This window comes from Heteronotia binoei, chromosome 5, assembly GCF_032191835.1.
Source record: "Heteronotia binoei isolate CCM8104 ecotype False Entrance Well chromosome 5, APGP_CSIRO_Hbin_v1, whole genome shotgun sequence".
In the NCBI taxonomy this organism is placed as follows: Eukaryota; Metazoa; Chordata; class Lepidosauria; order Squamata; family Gekkonidae; genus Heteronotia; species Heteronotia binoei.
Window position 1 is genome coordinate 111,463,287 of NC_083227.1, and position 26,246 is coordinate 111,489,532.

Here is a 26,246-nt window from a genome sequence, read left to right on the forward strand (position 1 = left end):
TGCAAATAGTTTATAGCTGGCCTTGTTCATCCTGAGGCAAATCAGACTGCTTAGAAATTTCCATCTTCTCCTCTTTTCCTCTTCATAAGCCTGAGGGTAGCTCAGCTTATCTCCGGGAGATCGTTTGGTCCTGGACCTGGGAAAAGGTAAGGCGCATCAATTTTCAAGAGCGATGGGAGGAGCTTAAAGTTTCCGGGTGACGTCAGTTGACAGTGGCCCTACCCTTCTTGGGCGGGTCCTTGTCAGTTTCATCCTTTGTAACTTTCCCACTTGGAACTCAACTGAGATGTTCAACTTGCGAGGAGCCGCGGAGCACCGAGAGCTCTCGGCTCCATCTTCAGTCGACGGGATCCTACTGTGGATTCGTACGCATCAATTTCCCTCGCAGCCCTTCAGCCACCCGAGCCCCGAGAACAACCGGACGGTCTATTGAAGCGTCCGGATCGGCTTCGGGAAGGCACCAGCACCTAAGGGAGGGGGGAAAGTACCCCCTGCAACCCAGACCGAGGTGTTAGGGGAATAAGCCCCCGAACGCTTCCCCCCCACTGATCTCTTCCAGCGGCCGGGGCAGATTTGCAGGTGAGTCGCGCGCCGCGAAGAGCACATGCTTGCTGCAGTGTGGCGAAGGGAGGAGGAGGGTTGCTGGAGCTTGTGGGGAAGGCGTAGGATCGACATGTGCCTCGAGCCTGAAAAACTATTTGTGCCTGGAGGAGACATGACACTAGGGCTGGGGGGGGGGGGGGGGGCAATGCTTTGAGAAGATGCTTGCTGCCCCGCTGAGCTTTTGGAGAAGGCGCCTTTGCCGCTGATGCGAACCTGTCGGTTTGCGTGTCTGATGCTGCCGGTCTTTGCAGTTGATTGCCACGAGTCTTGCTCTGTCGCTCCCTTGCGCGCTGACTGTGGACCATCGCCGCTGTCCCCCTCCCGCCCCACGCCAGAAGGGCAAACCCAGCGGGGGGGGGGGGGTCTTGAGACCCGGAGGGAGGGTCAGTGGTCTCTCCGGATCGCCGGTGGGCGGGCCGAGCCCTGTGTGAGGAGCAGGTGGCGGGGACTGGCCGCGTTAAGAAGAGAGTCCGAGGGGGCTCAACTGAAACTTGATCTGTGGCTGATCCTCCGCTAGCGAAGCGGGGCGGGGGGGGGGGTGCAGGCTGCTACGTGCGCCGCCACACTTGCTCTGGGCCCCGGGCGCGCCTCCCTCTCTCGGAGCTGCCCCGCTGCATTGGCCACTGTGGCGCCCAGCTGCTGCGAAGGGCCCGGCCAGAGCAGAGCGCCCTGGGCTGGGGCGGAACTTCGCGGGGACTGTTGCTTCCTCCCAGGCGGGGGAGATTTCCCAAAGGAGGGCTGTCCCGGAGCAAGGGGGCCTCTTCGGGCCCGCAGCACACACCGCCCTTGGGGTCAGGCATGCCCGCCCACCACCGCCGCCCCCACCCCGCCAGGACTTCCTGCAAGCGGCCCCGGAGGGAAAAGGAACGCCGGGCCAGCCCCGCTTTCCCCACCCAGAGCCTGGCGCAGAAGAGAGCAGCAGCAGCAGCAGCTCCGGGCGGAAGGGGGCCGGCGCTTCGTGGAACCCCGACCAGCGCGGGAGGCCTGAAGCAGCAGCGAGTGCAAACTCCGCCGCCCCCTGCGCCCCCCTCCCGCAGCTCCTGCTATTTTAATTTCCTCTCCCCGCCCTTGAACTCACACTCTCGCACTCATTTCCATGACAACAGCGACTGTCACAACTCCAAGAGTCTGTCTTAATTGCGGGGGGGGGGGGGGGGGCGGCGAGGGATTTCATGCTTCGATGAAGATCGGATCGGGGCTCTGGCTGAACCGAGAGGGGCCTCCAGTTCGGGGCGGAGGGGGGCGGGCTGTGTGTGGCAGCGCCGCCGGGCCATGTGCGTGGGAGCCTTTCCCCGCCTGCGTGTCCCTCGGCTAAGCATGCTGCTGCTGCTGCGGGCGGGCGGGCGGGCGCCTCTCCAGCAGCTCCCGGGGCTGAGGTGCGCAGCAGCGCCGCCGCCGCAAGCTCGGCTGTTGGCGAGAAGCGAGCCCCGCAGGGTTGCTTTCCCGGCGCCGCGGCGGAGAGGCGAGGAGGCAACTGCAGGCGGCTCGAGTGAGAACAGGCTCAAGTTCTCCCGAGCCCAGCTGAGATCTTGCACGAGGCCAAAGAGTTGGTTTTTAACTGGCCTTTCCACTTCCACGGCTTAAGAGAGTGAATCAAGGGGAGAGAGCGTGAAGCAATAAATGCTGGGGCTATTTTAAAAAAATATATATTAAATTTACATCAGGATCATTCCTTACAAAACATTGCCGTGGCTAAAGGCAGGGTTTTAATCCATGTGTCCATTTCTGTGCATTCCACAGTGATAGAATGTCTTTGGTTAGTCAAGAGAAATTATCCCCGTTTAAACCAGCCTCAAAATGCCACCTCATTGAGCTACTGCATTCAATTAAAGGCAAGACAATCCTCTCACTACCATGCAAAAGGATTTAATTGGCTCATAACCCTACTTCTCCTGAGAGCTTTCCCAGTACCTATTGCAGGGCTGTAGCCAGGATTTCATGTCTGGTGGGGCTCACAGCAGGATTTGTTATTTGGGGGATCAGGGGGCCACCCGGTTTGGTGTTCCTGGGCTCTCGGCACTGTAAGCTGCCTTGAGTTCCACAAGCTAACCCCCCTTCACCTGGGCAGTCACAGCTGCTCTGCTCCCCCCACCCCTTTCTTATGTGCCCCTCTCTCAGAGAGACAGAGACCTCATGACTCTCCCCCACCCCAAGGTGCGTTAGGGAAGGGGAGAGAAAAAAGTGAAAAGACCAGCAGCAATGATACTACTTGTTCAGAGTGATGGTAAGCAAAGGGGACAGATTTGGGGCTCTCCAATGGAGGGGCCATACAGTTGGAAGTGGGGTTTGAAAGGACGGGCCTGGCCCCCCTGGGCCCCCCTGTAACTACAGGCCTGACCTGTTGGCATCTGCTGAACTGACTTCTCCAACTCAGGGAGGAACTGCTGTTGTTTGGAATACAGTATCTGCTGGATAGCAAGGGTCTAGAAAATTCCTATCCCTGCTACAGAAAACTACTTCGATGTCTCCTGATAACCCACTTGGAGTTATCCCACAATTCTATCTGGCATATTTGGACTAGGTTGGAGAAGGGGGGATGGGGGGGGAGAGAAAGATTTGCATAGGTAGGAGAAATTGTCTGGTGCCACTGACTGAGGTGCAGGGACCCTGAACCGAGCCTGCAAACATACACTGGAGCACCACATCAGCTCACCTAGGCATCTCTGGGCACAGATCCCCACAGCTGCAAGTGGCAAAGGCTTCTTTCATTCTCATTAGCACTGGGAACCAATTAAAGACTTTTTACTTGATTGATCACCTGCCTTTTAATTAAGTGATTAATCAGTTCAGTGTAAATACATTTAAATATTGCCTAAAACATCATAATAGGCACATTTTGAAAGGCGTGTGAGATGACTCCCAGCATAATAAGAAAATCTACCTCTCTGTGTTAGAAGGAAAGACCTTTTTAATGTTTTCACTTTTATTTCTTATCACAGATACTGACATATTCTTTAAAAATAAACAAGACTGGTCTTAATTTGAAGTCCCACTGATTGCCCTTGCTGGTCAACAATGGCTCCTTAAAAGTATTAATTGATTGATCTACCCATCAAACTGATTAAAGCATGTAGCCCTGATTTCTTGCTTCACATGGGACTAGCAGCAAGCACCCCCTAAACCCCTTGGGATCCTGCATGAATCACAGTGATCCACCAGCCTACAGCCTGTAGCTCCCAGGAATATTGGGGATTTATTGCCTTCATAACGATGCTGTATTCTTTATGCCATCTCAGCACCCATTAAACTTCCTATTACAAGTTATATGAGGTATATTTTAGTAGTAAAAATAAAAGCTTTATTTTTAAGTAAAAGTTTTATTAAGAGATCAGTTTTCTATTATGCCATGAGCTTAGAAACACCCAGTGTGTTCACATTAAAATGGCAAGATGCATTTTTTAAACACAAGCACACTTGGAGCAAGCTACTGTAGTATAAATAGTAGCATGTCAGACTAGAGAGACCAGGATTCAAATATCCTCTCTGTTAAGAAGCTGACTGGATGTTCTAGAGCTATTTCAGCCAGCACTTTTTCCTCAAAGGATTGTAGTGAAATTATAGGATCTTAGCGTATAGCTGTGTAAATTAAAAACCGCTAAGACACACCATAAATTTTAAACAACCAGACAGTGTAATGTAGAAGTCAGTGGTGTTCTGACCAAGCTTGCACATAGAACTTCAAATAAACAAGAGCATGAAGCAAAAAGATATTCACAGAAGACAGTTCAAAAACACTTTCCGATCACAAAGGAGTAATAGTATTCCAGTATTTAGTTCATAGAACTAAAGAAAGCCCTTCCAAAGACGTCTGTTCTAGATATCAAGACGTTTCATCCATCTTTCTTCAGTTTGGAGAAATTTCTATATGTGCATTTACAGAAAAGACCCATGACAAGAATTCAACTTTTGAGTTGATGGTCAGAATGGTAAAGTGATTACACTATTCAAATAGAGATGCTGGGGTTAAAATCCCTATTTGACTGTGAATCTCACTAGGTAACATTAGTCCCATCTTTTTTCTCTCTGTCAGCCTCACCTACCTTGCAGTATAGTTGTGAGAATAAAATAAAGAGGGTGAATCATGCTCCCCTGAGGAAGAGTGGAAAAAATTTTTACAGCTAGAAATCCAGTCTCCTGGTTGTGGGCCTTTCCTATAAAATCCATATAAATTCTTCCTTTCAAAGTTGTGTTTTCATGTACGAGAGAAAACAAAATATTACTTTGGTACTGATACTCCATGCATACATTCTCCCGGAACAGACCAATATCATGAAGTCCAGCCTTGATACCCAGGCGTAATTTGCCATTGACATTTTGCAGTCAGAGCAAAGGCAATACAGTAATGCAATCCTGTGCAGAGTTGCTCAAGTACGAACATAAGAACATAAGAGAAGCCATGTTGGATCAGGCCAATGGCCCATCCAGTCCAACAATCTGTGTCACACAGTGACCAAAAAACAACAACCCCAAGTGCCATCAGAAGGTTCACAAGTGGGTCTAGAAGTTCTTCCACTTTGCTCCCTCCCAAGCACCAAGAATACAGAGCATCACTGCCCCAGACAGTTCCAATAATATACTGTGGCTAACAGCCACTGATGGACCTCTGCTCCATATTTTTATCCAATCCCCTCTTGAAGCTGTTTATGCTTGTAGCCACCACCACCTCCTGTGGCAGTAAATTCCACATGTTAATCACCCTTTGGGGAAAGAAGTACTTCCTTTTATCCATTCTAACCCAACTGCTCAGCAATTTCATTGAATGACCACAAGTTCTTGTCTTGTGAGAAAGGGAGAAAAGTACTTCTTTCTCTACTTTCTCCATCCCATGCAGAATCTTGTAAACCTCTATCATGTCACCCCACAGTCAATGTTTCTCCAAACTAAAGAGCCCCAAGCGTTTTAACCTTTCTTCATAGGGAAAGTGTTCCAAACCTTTAATCTTTCTAGTTGCCCTTTTCTGGACTTTTTCCAGTGCTATAATATCCTTTTTGAGGCGTGGTGACCAAAATTGTACACAGTATTCCAAATGAAACCGCACCATCAATTTATACAGGGACATTAAGATACTGGCTGCTTTGTTTTCAATTCCCTTCCTAATAATCCCCAGCATGGCATTGGCCTTTTTATTGCAACCACACACTGTGTTGACATTTTCAGTGAGTTATCTACCATGACCCCAAGATCTCTCTCTTGGTCAATTTCTGCCAGTTCACAACCCATTAACTTGTATTTGTAGCTGGGATTTTTGGCCCCAATGTGCATTACTTTGCACTTGGCCACATTGAACCTTTTACTCCATGACTCTCGAGCTTACTAAGGAGCCTTTGATAAGGAACTTTATCAAAAGCTTTCTGGAAGTCAAGGGAAACAACACCTATTGGGTCCCCTTTGTCCACATGTTTGTTCACCCCCTCAAAGAAATGTAACAGGTTAGTGAGGCACAATCTTCCCTTACAGAACCCATGCTGAGTCTTCCTCAATAACTTGTGTTCATCAATGTGTCTACTCATTCTGTCCTTGATAATGGTTTCTACCAACTTTCCCAGTACTGAAGTCAGACTGACTGGCCTATAGTTTCCCAGATCTCCTCTGGGACCCTTTTTAAAGATGGGGGTGACATTTGCTACCTTCCAGTCCTCAGGAATGGAGGCAGATTTCAATGAAAGATTACATATTTTTGTCAGAAGATCCACAAGTTCAACTTTGAGTTCTTTCAGAACTCTTGGATGTATGCCATCCAGACCTGGTGACTTATTAGTTTTTAATTCATCTATCAGTTGTAGGACCTCCTCTCTTGTCACCGCAATCTGACTCAGGTCTTTCAACACCCCTTCCAAAATAAGTGGTTCTGGAGCAGGCAAACACTTCTCATCTTCCACAGTGAAGCGGAGGCAAAAAATGCATTCAGCTTCTCAGCCATTTCCCTATCCTCCTTCAGTAATCCTTTTACCCCTTGATCATCCAAGGGCCCCCTGCCTCCCTGGCTGGTTTCCTGCTTCTAATATATTTGAAGAAATTTTTATTGTTGGTCTTTATGTTTTTTTGCAATATGCTCCTCATTGTCCATTTTTGCCTGCTTTATCACAGTCTTGCATTTGATTTGCCACAGCCTGTGTTCTCTTTTATTAATCTCACTTGGACTAGCTTTCCACCGCTTAAAGGAATCCTTCTTACCTTTTACAGCTTCAATTACTTTATTTGTTAACTATTCAGGACTTTTCTTATACCTGTTTGTGCCTTTCCTAACTTGTGGTATATATTTTATCTGAGCTTCTAGGATAGTAGTTTTAAATAGCCTCCAGGCTTCCCCAAGGGTCTTGACTGTGTTTACCTTTCCTTTCAGTTTCCTCTTCACATGCCTCCTCATCTCAGAGAATTTACCCCTTTTAACGTTAAACGTGGTTGTGCTGCTCTTTTGGGGCAACTCCCTATTTATACAAATGGTGAAATCAATAATGTTATGGTCACTGCTCCCAAGCGGTGCAATCACTTTTACATCTCTCACCAACTCTTGGCCATTACTTAGGACCAAATCCAGGATCGCCCCACCCCTGGTAGGTTCTGTGACCATCTGCTCCATAGCACAATCATTGAGAGCATATAGAAACTCAATCTATTTCTCTTGACCAGAACACTTATTGACCCAATCAATCTGCGGGTAGTTAAAATCACCTATTATGACACAGTTTTTACGTTTAGCCGCTATCTTTAATCCTTCCATCACATTATAATCGTCCTCTATCTTTTGATTTGGTGGGCGATAACAAACTCCCATAGTTAAATTTCCTTTTGGGCCCTCTATTTTAACCCAAAGCATTTCGAGAAGGGAATCTAATTCTTTGACCTCAGTCTTACTGGACTGTATACCCTCTCTGACATACAGAGCCACCCCACCTCCAACCCTTCCCTTCCTATCCTTCCGATATAACTTACATCCAGGAATCACTGTGTCCCACTGATTCTCCTCATTCCACCAAGTTTCTGAAATTCCCACAATGTCTATGTTTTCCCCCCAACACTAAGCATTCCAACTCACCAGTTTTACTTTGAATACTTCTAGCATTCGTATACAAACATCTATAATTTCCCAGGCAAGCTAGGCCCGCAACCTTCCTCTTGCTGCCTCGAGACTTTGGCAGACAGTCCATTCTGTTTGTCACCATCTCAGTGGACAACTCTGATCCATTACCCAGTAGAAAAGTAACAGTTAACCCTTCATCTCTTTGAGATGAGTCCTCCTGAACCAGAGACGTTTCATCTCCTGCCGGCTTTCCCCCAAGATTTAGTTTAAAAAACTGCTCTGCCACCTTTTTGATTTTAAGCGCCAGCAGCCTGGTTCCATCTGGGGACAAGTGGACTAAGTCTAAGTCCACTGAAAACAGTGGGAGTAGCACCAGAGTAAGTCTGGATTGCGCTGTGAGTTTACATACTGCTTTTTTCCCTGACCCTTTATATGAAGTAGCCTCAAATATCAGGTTCACAGAATTGGCTCCACTATTGTTCAGATGCGCATTCTTTTATGCCCCCTGGTCATGAGCTCTGCTATATGTTTCCTCACTCCATAATCCTCTGTTATGAATAGCAGTTGAGCTGCATTCATGCAGACAGATTGTACTGTTGGTCCATGAACATGAAGCATCCTTGGCTGAAAGTGTATTTTGTATCCCCAATGACCTGCTACTGCAGGGGAAAGCTCATTCCTCCTGTTCCCATGCAGTGAGAACCTTACAGTCTTACAAATCTTTGTATATTTTTCATGGCACAGAGATGTCTTTCCCTATGGCACGTAGACAAATACTGTATCCGTAGTCTCTTCATACTTTTGCAGTTCCTTGTTCAGATGAAAGTCTGCAGCTTGGAACACAATCTACCCAGAGTCGGAACATAGTCCCACCCCACCCCCCTGCCAAACATTGAAGATAATTTGAAAGAGAGATCTCTGCTCATGCTGTGTATATTTCACCTTTGGAAAACAGGTTTCACAGTTGGAAACAGGTTTTTCAAGTTTTTAAAATTATTATTCTGAAAACCTGCACAACCCATTTGGGTCAGAGTTAACACTGAAACAGAAGAAGTGTGCATATACTGAGAGAAGGACCATCAATGAGGAAGTATTCCCATGTACTTGTCACTTGGTAACTGAAAGTTCTGTGGGATCCTAAATACTGCAAGGAAGACTCTGGTATACCATAAAAGTGGGGTTTGAATTTGTACATTTATTTTATTGTTTTTATTTATTTATAGTCTGTCTTTCTCACTGGGACTCAATAAACCTATACAGCAACTACTCATTGTAACTATCCCTATGTGAAATGTTACAATTGCATAACAATGAAAAATGGTTTAATAAGTCACAAGCATTTTCCACAGTTAGGCCCCATTCCCTAGGATACCAGAATCCAGGTCAGACTGCTTAGGTTAGTTTAGAACAGCAAAGCTTGATTAGATGCTCATCTTATAAGCCTAGCCATATTGGGGACAACTTACCTATTCTTACCTTTGGCTGAGGTAACCCAACTTACCTTTGGCCGAACTGCATGTTGCTCAAAGAACAACTCCAGCCTCAGGACAGATGAGGAATGGGCTACAGGGGAAGCTGCTAGGCAGTGGCTGTTGCTAGGCAACCAAGCTTGGTTCTGTCAGTAAAAGATGGAGGGAGGCCCTTTCCAGGCCTATTTTGGCCATTGAGGGAGAACTCATTGGGGCCAGTCCTGACTAGGGATGCCAGTTCCAGTTGGTGGGAAATTCCCAGACATTTTGTGGTGAAGTCTACGGAAGCCAGAGTTTGGGGAGGGGAGAGGCTTCAGTTGAATATAATACCATACAATCTACCCTCCAAAGCAGTTATTTTCTCCAGGGTGAGAGAGATCTGTCATCTGGAGTTCAGTTGTGATCCCAGGAGATCTTTAGACTCCACCTGGAGGTTTCTTATTTTAGGCCTCGTAGCACCCTCTGGGTGACTTGATGCCACCTGACTTCTGTGACTTAACTAGGCCTGACTGCTTGCTCCTGTTCAGCAGCAGCCCCCCTATGTCAGCCAGTGTGATGTAACAGCACTTCAGAGTAGGGTCTGCCTGTGAATGCTGACTAGGTGATTTTGGACCAGTCATAGACTTGTAGCCTAACCTACCTCACAAGGTTATTGTGCAGATCAAAAGGGGGAGAGGAGAATGATGTGATCTGCTTTGGTCCTCACTGTGGATAAATTCTTTTCCTAAGTAGAGACTGCAGGGAGGGGGGAGGAGATCAAACGCTGAAGTCAGAGGGGCAAATAAAGGTAGGTTGATGGTTGGCTGGGAAGGAGATAGGATTGCCAATTCCAAGTTGGAAAATTCCTTGATATTTGAGGGGTGGAGCCTGGAAAGGGTGGGGTTTGAGGAGAACCCCAGACAGGTAGAATGCCATAGACTCCACCCATCAAACCAGTCATATCCTCCTGGGGAACCATTGTTGCCAATCTCCAAGGTGAGGAATGGATTTTACTCAGATTTACAACTGTTCTCCAGATGGCAGAGATCAGCTCCCCTAGAGAAAATGGCTGCTTTGTAGGGTGGACTCTGTGTCATTAAACCCTGCTGAGGTAGCTTCCCTCCTGCTTTGGTCCCCACTATGGAGAAAGACTGTACTTTTCCTAGGCAGAGGCTGCAGGGAGGGGGAAGAGATGAAAAGCTGAAGTCAGATCAATTTCCCTACAGAAAAAAGCTGCCTTGAGGTGCATACTCTATGGTATACCATAACACAACCATGCCAGGCCAAAGGGAAAAAAAAGATTACACCACAAGCACACACTGATGCTAAATGCTGCAAGGCCAAAGGCAACAACAACACACTGCAGACAAAATGAATGCTGAGCTTCAGTGTCTGCATGATCGTCATCATGGTATGAAGCCACAGCAAATTGATGCTGAGTGCCCAAGGCTGGGGCACTTGCCCAGAGTCTCTTTCAAGAATCCTTTGTATTTATTCTCACAATGGGCCTTATTTCTAGTCTTTCTATAAAATTGTTCTGGGTAAATCTTGATATTCTGGCTGCAGTGACTGAGTAGTGCTGGTTAAAGAGGTCTAAGAAAAGAGAATTTGCAGATCTGAGAGCAAGCTGCATTTTGAAAAGAAATGGTCAGTGGCTTTTCTCTTGAGAGTAGATAGTTGATCAACAGGGCTGAAGATCAAACATGCCAACCAGCATCTGATCTTCCAGAAAGTATCCCCTTAAGAACCAATTCATGAAACACTTGGACATTTAAATTCACTAAAATACCAAAGTATTGGCATAATGATACACAGTATAGACAGAAAGTTACATTTCAGCTATTAAAACTGCAGTGAGAAGACCAGAAAACAGACAGGAACAACACAGTGGATCCAAACTTCTAGTGCGCTTTGCAGGAAGATGGACTCATTGGCTTGGATCCCACAGAATATCTTTGCTAAGAGAGAGAATTTCCATAACTGAAACAGGACTTCCTTGATTTCCCCCCTCCTGTTGCAGTTCAAAATGCCATAGTGCAGCTCCTGGGGGACAGAGGACACTACAAACAGGATCGATGGAGTCATGGGTCTGAAGCAGGAGGGGGGCCATCAGTGAAAATTGCCCACCCTTGAAATCTTCTGCTGTCCTCAATCCATTTGTTCAACAAGGTTGCTTGCTCTGCTGCTATATTCAACTAATTTCCTGAAAATTGAGATTGTATTTCTTTTTAATGTTTAAATGCCAACAATGCTCTTCAGACTCAATTATCTTCCAGAGATTCATGATTCAGATATGTACTTCAGTAGAGGCTTGCAGTAAGTTGTCCTCTTTCTACTATTATCTGCTATTGGTAAGCTGCTTTGTGTAATGAATTGTCAAAGTTTCCAGTTTTCATATTCTACAATAACAATGTGGTGATTCATTTTTCAAGTGAGTTGAAATCCACTGTGACTCTTTTCATCATGTGCAGGACTTGAAACACAGAGACCCAGGTTCAGTGAAGCTCACTGAGTGACCTTGAGATGGACACAATTTATTTAGAAGATTTCCCTGTCACCTCCTAAGAGGCCTCCTGAAGGCAGCTAACATGAAAAAGAAAGAAACAAAGTCATGGGAAATACAAGTTAAACAATGAATCAAGGAAACTATTCAATAAAACTAATCCCCTGAGCAATATAAACAATCCCAGTTTGCAAATGTGTTCCTTCATAAAAACCACAGTCGATAAAGTCAACAATATATCAACAGCTTAAAACAATCATAGGAGCATTAAAGCAGGTCATAAAAACATCACAAACAGGAAGAGAATGCAGACCAATTTCATAAAAATATCAAACTAAAAAATGGGATAAAAATATGGCTATATACACTATATCTGTTATAAAGTTAGTTCCGCCAGCTCTTAATCAACCAAGAATGCTTTATTCAGAAGAAACAGTTGCAAACAAACAGACATCAATGATGAACTATATACATTTGGAAACAGGGAAACCACACCCAGCAGGAAACAGGGAAACTACACCCAGCAGGCAGGCACTCACCAATCCTGTTCAGCTCTCTAGGTCCTTCATTTGCATTTCCTTGTGAAATGCCTCGTGTCCTGATTGGCTGGATCTGAAAGAACAGCCAATCAGAATGTAGCCATCAGGATCCTGCTTTCCAATGAGTGCCTGCCTCAAGCTCAATCATTAACAGCCCAATCCAGAGAATCGCCATGTAGCTGCACTTGAGTGCAGAACTAGCGTAGGCAGCCTCAGTCAGCTCCCAAAGGGGAAACGTTATGCCACGTGTGGAGGGGGAGCGCGGGCCTGACGAGTGAGAGAGAACCTGTCACCATGGTGATTCCATCCATGAGCACACCATTGACCCGCTGCCAAGGTGGGGGAGGCACAGGCTCGCGCGGGACCACAGGATTGACCAGCCCGTTGCATGTGACTGGGCGAGGGGGTGGAAAGTCTGCACCTGAGAGGCCATCAATTCCCTCACACCCTCATGCTGTCAGAGACTCTGCCAATGGCAGACAAACGGGCAGAGGCATGTGCAGACAAACAAGAACCACAAAATGCAGGAGTTCGCTGCTCTAAGCAGTGGCTGGAATGTGTGTCTAGGAGCAGGCAGACCACCAAGTCCAAAAGACATCCACCACCACCATCCAGAGCCTCCACAGTGTTGCCCTGCCGCTGCCCCCTGCTATGTGCAAGAAACACCTCCCCCGGGGGCCGCAGAACTCAGAGTGCGAGCCGCTGGGCATGCATCCACTTCATCAGCCCCCCCTTTGTGCCCTGAGCACAACAACCCTGTGGGGTTGGGTAGGCCATCAGCCTGGGCAGGCTGAGGAGTGGCACCCTCCCTCCCCTCTCCAGCCACGTGGGGGCAGTGTGGCAACTCATAGCCCACTCCCCCCCCCAAGAACCAAGTCTGTCCACCCTCCCAGGGATTCCTTTGGGGAGGCCACTGACAGAGGGGGGGGTGCCCAGGGAACGTGCAGCAGATGCCAAGCAGGAGAGACAACAGAGGGCACAGCCCAGACTTTATTTTTGCAGAACAGAGTGCAACAGTTTCCCTGGTGCGCGCTGGGCAGTCTCACCATGGGCGGGCAGAAACAGAGAGGGAGTGGAGGGGGGGGTGGAGCGACACACACAGAAGCCTCTGTGTTGGATTCCCACCTGCAAAATGGAGACAGAGATCAAGAGCATCTGCAGGGGCGGCAGCTGGAGGAGCAGGCTGCGTTCCAGCCGGGCGCTCTCTTAAAGGGACAGTCTTTGACCCATCTCCCCACATCGAGGCAGCTGCCACACACACCCCGGGCTTGGGAACGTGGCAGAGGGCAGACCAAGGGAAGGGAACAGGCAGCAGCACAGGGGAACGATGTCAGCAAATGCCCGCTGCCAGAGCCCACTGCCTGGTTCAAGTGCCAGAGACGCTCACACACTGAGCGGTCGAGAGCGAGGGGAGGGGGAGGACAGTGGGGGTGCACAGTGCAACTTACCCAGCCATGGCCGACAGTCCTCGCACGCAGAGCCTTCGGGAGCCCAGAACCTGTGGAGACCTGGAAACAAGACCAGTTAGCCCCAGGGGCTAACCTCACTCTCCCCCTCACAAGTTAAAGATATTGTCAAAGCAACCGCGCAGTGAAAAACCCATCACCAATGTGCCTGCCTGTCCCTCGTGCTAAGTCCATATGACAGGGAGTTCCGCAGCAGAACTTCTCGCCATGCAAAGTTGTTCCTAACAACTGAGTTGTGCGAGGCCAGAGCAGAAGTATTTCTAGGAGGGGGGGACCGCGATTGGGTGTTGGGGAGGGGGCTCGTCAGCCCAAGGCACAAGGGGATTGATGAGACAATCACACCGCTCCCTAAGGAGTTTGCGAGCTTCTGCAGTGGCGGAACCAACCTTTGTTTTTGGTTTCCATGAGTGTATATGGGGCGTGCCACTGTTTTTGCAGACATAACGTTGTGCTTCTCAGTGGGGGCATGTCATGGCCCAAACTCCTCAGGGAGCCGCCTAAGGCTGGCCGTGCCCCCAACTCCATTCACTCCTGCGCCTGAGCACTGCGCTCCACCTAACTTCCGCCAACGCTCGGGCACAGCCCTCAGGCACCACTGCTCTCAGGCAGAGCAGTGCTCTGGTGGCCCCACATGCACATAACTCCCTTCCGCCCTGGCGGAGCCGGCCATATGTGGGTGCAAATGCTTCTTGCACCCATGTAGCGGATCATCTGCTCCCAAAAGACTTTCCTCCTCCCTTAGGATTGTGCTCTTAGTACACTACATAACTTAATACGTACCAATATCCCTTATCTATCTTACATTAATTTAATCTTCATGCCTCTCCCCGAAAGAAACAGGGAAATCATAGTTTAGTGAAGGTGTTCCAAATTCCATCAGCAATCCCTAGTAACATCATCCATAACTACACTAATGTACATGTATATGTATGCACAGTCTTTCAGTTGAACTTACTTCACACTGTTGTGAAAATAACAGAGGGCATCATCTTCTTGACCTCCCAGGGAAAAAAATGGATTAATAGATAGCTTTTATTAATCTCTTAGTGAACATTTCCTGGGGTAGAAGTAGCTCAGTTAGTAAGATTATGGGCAATTCTTCCAGGGCACAGGCCCAAGTGGAAGTAGTGATGTCATTAAAATCCAAAATTATAATGGAAATGTACTCTCAAAGAAAGTTCATCAATACTGAAGCACTTCTGAACAAGCTGAGGGCAGTTCAGCCATCAGTAAGTGGAGGATGCTAGTAAATGAGAGGTTGAAACAATATGTGTAAGACCTACTTTTTATCTGTGAGAAAATTCAGTCTTGTTTCTAGTTGTCTGTTAGCAGCTCTGTCCTTTTCCTAGTCTTTGTATTTAGGCAGTGCTGGGGAAGGTGGAAGAAGGAAAGGGAAAGCTCAGAGGAAACTCTATTAGCAAACATGAAAACTAGAGGCTATTGTGAGAGGGGTATTCCCCCGCACACACACACACACACACACACACACAATTTAAGAATGGAATAGCATGAAACATCTCCAGTTTGTGTCTACCGATTATGAACTGGATAGAAGACTAGCCTGGCATTGCACAGAATACTCTGTTGGAGTTCCCAGTGCATTCAATGGATCCATCCATGTATCTGGGATGGGGCTAGTTTTTATCTGTAGTGCAGTGATGAAATAACTTAAGCTAGCCCTTCCTAGAACACTGGTATTCATCTTCTGTATGTAATCATCATCTATCCACATTGCCCTGATGACTCTCAGCACGCCTGCTGCCTTTTCTCCGCCTGTTCTCCCGTTGCTTAGCCCAAGAGAACAGTAACTGAATGCAGTATTTGAAGTAAAGAACAAGCTGCTGATTTATTAAAGAGCATCTTTTCTGCTATCATTCTCTTTAATACAGTTCAGCATCCAGCTTCCTTTGCTGCTAGCATTGCTATGATTGATGTTAGCAATGCCATTAGATTCAGTACAGGGCTATGGGGGTTGTCTCTATAGCCACGGCTTGTATGTTTTATTTTCCTCTGATTTTTCGGGCAAAGTGGTGAAGTATCATGTGAATGGAAGACCTGGAATAATAATCAGTTATGAACATCAGTTCAACGCAGGTGGAGTGGAAATACTAACATACGGCCTATGCTGATCCATATACTGGACCTCAATCCTCTCTCTCTCTCTTCCCTGACCTATATATGCCAAATTCATTGCTTGTGCGCATCTGAGGATACCCAGGGCCTTCCAGCATGATCACATTTGTGTGCATGCATTCTTTCTAAAAGCACACATTCTTTCTTGCTTGATCCATATCATCTGTACATTTTCACTTGGCATTAGCCCTTGTCTCCAGGATATTTCATTTCCCTAGTATTATTAATGACAATCTTTTGTATCTGAGAGACCATGTCATCCTTCATACCCTGAGATGGTACATTCATAGCTATTCTCATTGTTGTGTCAAAGGCATTCTCCGGGACATTTTTTTTTTTTTTTTTGTAATTTGACTAGTGCTAAATGATATCACTAAATGAAACCACTATTCTCCCCTACTCTTTGTACAAGTTATTTGTGAACCATTTAAAAAGAAGTTCTATAATTCTTCGGAGACTCTGCTTTCCTCACTGGAAGAAGATAATATACCCCCCCCCCCCACACACACACACACACACCCTATGCAGAAAAGCACATTTGGCACCTTTCTTTTTCTGTGTAGCATTATCCTATTTTAAAAATGGAATCAGTGCATTCCCTCTCTTCTCTGGGCTAACGTTTTTATATTGGAGGGACCAATCTCAGCCCAGCAGTTTCCTTCAATAAAGCTAGCCTCCTCCACCTAGTCTGTTATGTGTAGATGGGATAACTTATGATTGATTAATAAGAACTGCAGAGAATTATTACACTATGAGTAAAATACAGCTAGAACACTCTTGGACTGATAATTGGGAAAGGCCTTAGAACTAGGCATTCTCCATCTTGGCCTCTTAATCCAGATCTTTCTATGGATGACTGTTCTTTTGCTCTCTGAGCCAGTGTTTTAAATAAATACTCAGCTGGGGAAAGGGCATTCTCTCATGTCATGAGAATAGCCAGCATCTTCCAAGCTGCCTTGCTAACCATGAACTTAGTCTAGGAAACCTTCATTCAGATTCCAGTTCTGCCATGCAGCCAGTTGATGACCTTATGCAAGGGACTCTTCCTTGCCCCTGGCAGCTAATAAGACTGACTTCTTGTAAGTTTTAATTAAAGAAACTTTAATTAAAAGGTCCAGGTCTGAAGATCTGTTCTACCAGTCCCATGCTCCACAAATGTTTGTCAAAAGTCTATTAAGACTTTGAAAAGTTATTTGTGATTTGGCATGGGAATCTGCAATACACAGAAAAAAATTCCAACGAGTCACACACAAGCCTGATTTGAGCACACCGAAAGCCATTCTTTGGATCCTGGCTATCATATGTGAAGTGCTCTGAACACCTGAAAATTGCAGTGGCAAGTGCAAACTGGGTACCATGAGGGAGTTGCTGCTTAGTGTGAACCTTCTGTGTGTGAGCACAAAGATTTTGCTATTGTGTATCATCCTAAATAATTCCACATTAGAAGCTCTCTCCCATGCTATCTTTTAGACGATAGAAAAGCTGCTTTTGTAAATATTTAGGTAAGATTTCCAGTGCAGCAGATCATTTCTAATGTTTTCCCCTTCCATTTGTCAGCATCTTTTAACTGAGGCAAGCCTGAGAGTCAGCTGGATGGTGCAGCCGCACTAGACTTGTGAACAAAGGGGGCTGCAGTTTCTCACATTTTATAATAGAATGCTTCTGAGTTAGCAGAACTGCACAGGCGGTTGTGGGGTTTTTTTCCCTTTCTCACATCCCTAGAAATGCTAGCAGAAGTTTTAAAACAAAACCAAAAAAAGTCTGTGTCAAGCAATCAGCAACAGACCACCGCCAGTGAGAGAAGGAAATGAGCACTTGGGCCAGTCTAATTCCTGCCTGTTTTAGGATATTCATGTGAAGAGTAAACAGATCTATGAGAATGGAATTCTCAGGCTGTGAACATCCTTAGCCCATTTGTGCCATTACTAATCATCCCTCCCACTCTTCTGCCGTTGTCGGTCACGCTCTCTCCTAGTGTCTTGTTCCAAACAGAATGATAAACAGTTGAGGACGAGATGGTGTACTTCATGTATGAAGCCATGTGTGATCCCCTCAAGCATATCCATCACCTTTTTTCTTGCCTCCCTTAGGAGCACACGAATTGTCCAATTACTCCTGTTTGTTGACTGCCTTTCTTAACACCCTGCAGGATTTTACCTTGAAGCTCTGTTGGCCTTCCCATTTCTTTTTCCTCAGAGACTCTCTTCTGGAATCCTTGTCAACTTGCTTCTAATCTCTTTTGCCCCCCTGAACAATCTTTTGTTCCCACAGTTGCCCATATCTTCATATTTGGTCTTTGCCACAAAAAGCTTGCCGCTTGCATCTGCTTCTGGATACTTAATGAAGATATAAATGAGACTGGGACCTAATCCTGATCTCTGTTAGGTTCCTTTTATTTTGTCTAATGCATCAGTGGTAATAATTATTCAGGCTGTAACCATAGGATTGTCCCTTGAAGCACATGTGAGTTCAGGGAAGTAGGAGGCATTAATTTCTCATTAGAAATTAGTTTAGATGACAGGTTGCATCTACAGTAGAAATTCTCCAAGCCAACCTAGATCAATTTGATCCATGACATTCATTTTGTATGGTCTCAAAATGCTGTAATAAAATCCCAGGCTATTGCTCTGTCCAGCTTTTACTCAGTTGCTAATTCTGTAATTATAGAAAAATAAATGCTGTCAAATTCTCTAGCAAGATTTATTCCAGTAATCCCCTTGTGCTAGTTTTGGCTCAAGGTTCTATTATCTTCTAATAGTTTGGAGCTGGTTCCTTGTCTCTGATTTTGGTAGAGCAAATGAATTAGATTTACAGGGCAACAATGGTCAAGGATCACTGTCCATTCCTGGCTTGAAAATCAATACCTTACTTATTTAGATCTGGTCTTCTGTTCCCCAATACATTCTTGCTGTGGAGAGGGAATTGTCCCCCATGAGAAATAGCATTTTCCTGACTAATACGTCAATGTCAAAATGTATGTGATACATGATTTCTCTTCTGATATTTAAGGGACTGATGCATCATGAAGGCCTGGGAATGCAACCAGAAATGATGGCACAAGTGGCAAAAGTGGAGGAAAAGGGGAACATCCAATATTCATTTGAATCCAGTAATTCAACTTAGTATTTGCCCAGCAGAATGGGCAAGCTAGCAAAACAAGAGCTGTGTGTACAGTGTTACATATATTCAGCTACTGAAAACTCAGACCCATATCAGGTTTCACAGTATTCCAGGGGTATACAGGAGATGCATTCCAGGTACACTATGTATTCAATAAAAACCTGTTTGTATATACTTGCATAAAAATAATATTGATAATTCATTCAGGCAGCTTGGACTGTCATGGACACTTGAAGACAAAGCTAGGTTTGCAGCTGCATGATACGTGAAACCCTTATTTTAAGTCCGCAGAAATTCTTAACCAACTGTATTGTCTGCTTTCCCCAATGCTGCATACTGAAAATGCTGTTGTTCCTTTTAGAACAGCTTCTCATATTTATTTTTGATTTTCCCATTTCCATGTGACGTCAAACCAACCCACAGTGTACATCTTCAAATGTTCACATTTTTGCATTCTTAGAAAACTAAACACCCTAGACCTGTATGCTTTATACTTGTATGCAATCTGTTAGCCATTTCTATTCATAATCTTCTTGCCGTACTCTATGGAATTTTAAATGGTTTCAAGTTTGAATGGGACTTTAGAGGAAGAGAGAACATTTCTGAGATAAAGAGAAACAAAAATGACAGCTGCTTATTCAAAGAGTGGATCTCTTTGTTTTTCCTCTGGTAAAGATGGCTAAGACATAGCAAGGTGTGTGGGAACACTTAGGAATGTGGCTTTTACCTCATTTCAGATAGTTAGTCATGAGACTGTTGAAATCCATGGGATGTAAATTGGCTGAAGCCAATGTCTCATTGCTTTCAACAGTCTCCAAGCTCAACTAACTTGCTCCCATATGTTTGCTTCTAGTTTGGGAAATATCAGCAGTCAAGAAATCATCTTATTAGTGGGTTCTGAGTTTTAATATAGTTCTAGTTCTTTTGCTTTGACTATTACATTTCTATCCCACCTTTCCACTAAAGAGCTTGATGCAAGGGCATGGCTTTTCCTCCCCACCATTTTATTCTCACAGTGATTATGTGAGGTTAGGCTGAATGAGAATGACTGTGTCAAGATCAACAAGTGACCCTTGTGGTTACGTGACAATTTAGATTTAGGCCTTTCTCCAATCCTAATCATTCGATTTCCAGTTCTATGGTGGTAGGTGCAAAATGGTAGTTTTGAAGTGGCCTGCTTCTATCCCTTTTACAGAAGTTTGATATGCACAAATCAGAAGGGGAAGCTTCACTTGACATGGAGCTAAACAACATCAGCTGCTAGTTGCTGAAGCTGAAAGGGAAAGCTACAGAGACTGGCTGGCAATCCTATGTTTAGTCCAGCTGTGGTTCCTAGTTACTGTGGCCACTACTGGAGATAAGGATGTTGCAGACATGAGCATCCAAAGGTTTGCACCTCTTCCCCAAAAGCACCTAACAGAGCCTGTAATTATTTTCAGAAATTGCAGACCCATTGTTTTAAAAAAGGTCAAAATCAAAAGCCATGTCATATGACTAATTAAGATTATTCAACATGTGCAAGTTTTTGAGTTCTCCAGAACTCTTCATCAGGGTAGACATTTAAAACCAGAAGGGGAGAGGGGAGAAGATGCTTCAGGTACTGATCTTTGCCTGCTAATCCTCCTCTATTCAAATCTGCCTGGTATTTTATGCTAGATGCAGAATGGAGACCTTAAGGTCAGGAGTGAATGGTTCTGTCTGTCTCCCTGTCTTTCTCTCTCGCTGCCCCATTCTTTGTTTTTTTTTTTAACATCCAATCTGTGTTGGAGAGTTCTAGAGAATGCAAAATGCTTGCATGCTGTTTTGGGTTATTTTGGTTGGTTTTAATCAAAGGTTTGATGGCTTTTGCTTTCAATTCTCTCCAATTTCCTTCTGGTTTTCATCTTCAGATGGTTTCTTCCAGGGCCAGTGCATATTTGAGGGTGAGCTCTAGAGTGGCCCCCTGAGTATTACTTGGAGGGATTATTGCTACTTGATTCACTCATGAAAGATTCCTGTTCTCTTTTCTTCTTGCATGTTTGGCTCCTTCTTAGCCCTTCTGCCACTTACCCTTTCATGCCACAGCCTGAATGCCTTCTACTAGCCTTAGCTTAGCGCTGCATATAGGTGCTGCAGCCTCTCTTTGCTCCTGACTTCCCATCTCTCACATTTCGGTGTCACTTTCTAACCCTGGCGGTGTTCTCAGCCCCCATGTAGCCGTGCAATCTGTCTGTCTTGGTTTTCCTCTTTGGAAGAATCTGCGCTCACTGCACCGTAATGAGGCTGCTCCCAAGAATGAACAGACTGCAGTTTAGCACTTCCTCCCACCGTTCTTTTTATTCACACAGTTTATTCTCAAAGCTTTCCAGAATTCTGGCTCGCTTGCAGGATTGTTTCGTGCAAAGGCCTCTGTTCCCTCCAGCTCTGTGGGAGCTCATCTCAAGTCAAGCTTTGGTGTCCTTGCTCAAGAGGGAAAAAGAAAAAACCTTCTCTTTTCTTCTGCCAGGGTATCATGACCATCATGCAATTTTTAAAAAATCCTATGAAAATTCTGTTGCGTATCAGAGGGACTGAATCAATGGAAGGCAGAGCTCCTGGACCATTAATAGGTGCATTAAAAAAGAGGGATTTCAGAAGCAGCTAGTTTGGCAAGGGTGGAAAAGGCTGCTGAATTGATTAGTGGCACAGGAGCCGTCTATTCATTTCCATGTGGACACAGAAGAGAGCACAGATGCTGCCTTCAGCGGTTCACCAAGAGGTTGTGTTGGAGACTTTCAGCAACACAATAGTGTTCCTGACATCAGTCACAGTACTTCTTTATTTTATGATTATTACATGTGTAGCTTCCTTCATGGAACTCAAGGAATTCGTGGTCTCCCATCCAGGCACTGGTCAAATCCAGAACTACTCAGTGATAACAAGATTGCTTCTAAACATTCCATGATGCCCTGCCACAAATGGTATTTCTTCCAGGAAAAGATGCCCATCCACAGATCTCTTGTTGCCTTTTCTAGTGGTGGTTGCAGCCATGAGAATAGGGACAAGGAGGAGGTATAGGGAAACATGGAAGGAAGCAGAGCCAGAGCCAATGAGAAAGAGTCAGAATGTGGGTGGGTAGGAGAGAGGGAAAATGCTACTTTGGGGAAAACAGGAACAATCCTCAGCCAGGGGAGGGGGAGCACCCAGTAGGAGGTAGAAATAACAGAGGCTTAAAACCATAGGGAAGTGTGTGTAGGGGGGTGAAATTTGTCTTACTCTGCAAAGCTTCAACACCGCAAGTGCTCTATTCCAACAAACACATCAAATTAGATTGAATTTCCCAGGAAAGAGGAGTTCTTTCGTTACATAAAGAATGTCCAGAATGCACCAGTTCAGCTGAAGCAGCTGTTGTAATCCATGGAACCCTTTCTAAAATCATTAGAATGCCCACCTCAAATTTACGAGGATACAGGGCAGACTGGTCATTATGGACATCAGGACATTTCTTGGGGGGCTGATTGCCTGACCCTCCAATGTAGATTGAGTCAGTCCAATGGCAAAAAGGGCAGTGCCTTCCCTAGACTTGCTAAGCACAATGTTGGAAGGGCAGCATATGGCCTGGCTGAGCTGTGCATAACACCAGGAACACAGTGCCTGGCTCAGCCAAGCATAGAGAAGACAGCACATTACCCAGTCAAAGAGGAAGAGGGCTGGCCAGCAAGGCAAGGAGAATGTCATAGCACCACTTTCCTTCTAGATGGTTGACAGAGTTTGTGTGCGTAGGAAGTTTCCCCCTGTGTGAGTAGACAGTTGAGTGCAACTCCAGAACACTGTGGTGAAGAAACAAAACTCCACAACAGCCAGTAAACAGTTGTATTTTGGGTTAACACGTAAGAGGCAGTCACAGGCAGGCAAATGGTCATACACAGAATAGCAGTCCTTCCAATATGCAGCACCAAATCACAATCCAATAGAGAAGTCTAGAATCCAGTCCAATACATTACGTCAATAGCCAAGCAATCCTCCAGAGTAACAGTATATCAGTCTGTTGTTCCTCCTCTCACATACGTCCTTCTCCTTCTCCTCCATCCACCATCGCCCAACAACTACTGTGAGCAATGCTATCACTGATATAGTGCAGCCACCCAATCCCAACACAGATTGTAACATTAGCTGCACCTGTCCCTCTCGTGACTTCTATCACAGCTGTTTTAGTTGCATAACCTTGACTCAGCAGTTTAGTTCTCTTAAAGCAACTTAACACTGACAATGGTTCTTTATCTTTCTTTGGAGGTGGGGCTGAGGGCAGTAGGGCTCTTTTCCAGGGCTGCTTTTTTTTCTTCCAGTTAGCTCCTGCAAGTAGGGTTGCCAAGTCCAATTCCAGAAATATCTGGGGACTTTGGGGGTGGAGCCAGGAGACTTTGGGGGTGGAGCCAGGAGACACTGGGGCGGAGCCAGGAACAAGGGTGTGACAAGCATAATTGAACTCCAAAGGGAGTTCTGGCCATTATATCTAAAGGGACGGCACACCTTTTTAAATGTCTTCATTCCCTCCACCAGGCGCTCTCCTGGGCCTCGAAAGCGGCGGCCTCAGCATGGTGGGGGTGGTGGCCGAGCTGCTGCAGGCTGGGCTGGCGGAGGCGTGGCAGCGGCAGCTGGGGGTGACGGGAGGCGGCCAGCTGCTTATGAACATATGATGCTGCCTTATACTGAATCAGACCCTTGGTCCGAGACCGCACTCTGCACATGCCCCAGAGCCTCCTCCCGCTCCCCAGCTGCCAAGCGCGAGCCCTTCCCCGGCTCACGGGCCGCCCTGCTCCTTGCCTCCTCATCCCCCGCAGAGCCAAGTGGCGCGCCTTTGCGCGGCTGAAAACTAAGCACCCCAAACCGCGGGCATCTCCGCCCGCCCTTGCAGCCCCCTGCCCTCCACGGCAGGCCACCCACCCCTGCACCCCTGAGCGCGGCACTGCACGCCCTCCCCCCACTTTCGCTCCGCCAACCCCCCCCCCCCTGCAGCTAGGCACAGCCCTCATCGCCCATCTGGCAGAAAGCAACGCCCGACCGCCTCCCGGGCCAGCTCTCCGATCCCCGGGCAGCCAGGGAGGGCTCAGCGGCCGGCAGCCCGCGAGGGGCTCACACTCCCGTCCCTGGCCGGCATGCTCCCGTAGGCGGGCGGGGGCGCTGAAGACGGGCTCGCCGGCCGTAGAGGGGGTGCTGCGGCGGCTGCTGCAGGCTTGCCGCGCTCCTGGCCTCCCTCCACCCTTCCCTTCTCTGAGCGGGCAACGCTGCTGAGGGCGAGACGGAGCGGGCGATGCCGCTGCGCTGCCGCCTCTTCTTCGCTTCCCAAGCAGAGAAGCGGCTCCTAGATGGGGCGGCTCGCCATGCTTTTTGGCGCCCTTCCCCCCCTCCCCCCCCCGCTTCCATTTTTGGGGGGAGCGGGGGAAGAGGCTGGAAACCCTGGTTTCCCCCGCCAGGGCGGGAGGGTTGGGACCCCTACCTGCAAGTAGTCACTTAAAAGACAATTTAATCAATGGCCCAGAAACCAGATGGGGAATCTGGTCAGATCAGTGGGAGTAATTTGATCAGAATCTAGGTGGGCATCTGTGCTGGTCTGAAGTGATAGAACAAAGTTGAAGTCCAGTAAGACCTTTAAGACTAACAAAGTTTTATTCAGAATGTAAGCTTTCGTGTGCATGCACACTTCATCAGGCGATGAAATAGGGTACAGCGAGCAGTGGTATATATAGCTGGTGGACAGTGGTTAAGCATGCAAAGTAGTACAAAGTTAAAATCCAATGTCAAAATGTTGATTTTAACAAATTGAAAGAACACCAAGTTTGGTCTGGATAGCATTTGCATGGGACAACAACAAAGGCAGTAAACAACAAAGGCTGTAGGCATATCAGAATTGGAGAATGATGGTGAAAGTGTCACAAGGCAATAAATGCAGAGTCTGTTAATTGCTCTATTGCTCCTCAAGCCTGGGTTAAATTGAGAATGCGTTTTTCTCAGAGTTGTTCCTGTCTTTTTTAACATGTAGCATACATTATAAACATCATTCCAGTTTGCTAATACAAAAAAGAATATATTAGAATATAGTGAAAGATGGGTTTAGCATATGTAATGAGATAAACAACCAATATCCCTTATTTAAGTTTGTCAATACAAAAAAAGACATTATTCTGACACACTATTCTAAAAGAGAAATACATTGGAATACTGTGTATGTCTAGCTCTACTTGGCAAGAATGCGTCTAGCATATATAATGAGATAAGAAACCAATATCCCTGTTCAGTCCCATGGAGGTGTTTGTTCCAGGTTTAATAATAATTTGTAATTCAGCAGTTTCCCTCTCCATTCTGTTCTTGAAGTTCCTTTGCAGTAAAACAGTTACTTTGAGGTCACTCACTGAATGCTCAGGAAGATTAAAGTGTTCTCCCACAGGTTTCTCAGTTCTGTAATTCCTAATGTCAGATTTGTGTCCATTTATCCTTCAGCAGAGGGTATGTCCTGTTTGCCCAACATAGAGAACTGAAGGGCAATGTTGGCATTTAATGGCATATATAATATTGGAAGGTGAACAACTGAATGAGCCTGAGATGGTGTAGTTAATGCTGTTAGATCCAGTGATTGTGTTGTCTGGGTGTATGTGGCAGCGAAGTAGGCATTTTGGTTTATTGCAAACTCTGGTACCAGTGTCCATGCTCAAATGAGATGTGGTATTGTTGTGGGTGAGTAGTTGCTTGTGATTGAGAAGCTGTCTGTGTGCAAAAAACAGTTTGCCCTCCAGTACTTTTGAAAGAGATCTGTCACTGTCCAATAGAGATTGTAAGTCATTGATGATGCGTTGAACTGTTTTGAGTTGAGATCTGTATGTGACCACTATTAGTGTTCTGTTATTGTCTTGTAACCAGGCTGCAAGTCTCTCCCTCCCTCCCTCTCTCTCTCTCTCCCTCTCCCTCTCTCTCTGTCACACACACACACACAAGACTCAAGCAGTAAATAAAGACAAGGAGGTTTAATGCCCTTAGACTGCAGGCGAGGAGTTCTGTTTGCATGCCTAAAACAATTCTCCTTGCAGGTAGAAAACTAATATGTCATGAGGCAAAGGGCTTATAAGTGTCTTCTCCCTGCTATTTTTCTGTGTACAAGGAGCTTTCTATGGGACAGTTTTTCTACATGCATCCCTCATATAGACACATCAACCGTGGCAGGGAGAATTAGTGCAATCCAGGAAAAGCTTTCCCACTGGATTCTGCTGCTTGTAGACCTTAATGAATAAATATGGTCAGCTGCCCACCACTTTGCCTTCAAAAAAGAGAGCAGACTACCTTCATCCAGCAGCTAGTACAGGTAGCCAAAGCGGGAGAGTTCCCTGTTTATCATCTCTCCTTTGCCTTGCCAGGATCTGCACTTCTTGCACAACATCAGGACCCTGGACAAAACACCGTGCG

General features: G+C 46.2%; 1 protein-coding gene across 1 annotated transcript in view; it reads left to right on the top strand.

Moving 5' to 3' along the window:
* The first annotated feature begins 220 nt into the window (after window positions 1-220).
* The window catches only part of CAMKV (CaM kinase like vesicle associated), a 95,656-nt gene continuing 69,630 nt past the window's right edge, over window positions 221-26,246 (top strand). The window contains exon 1 of the mRNA XM_060240078.1: window positions 221-579. The gene's annotated coding sequence lies outside the window, so the exon portion shown is untranslated. The remainder of the gene's footprint in view (window positions 580-26,246) is intronic.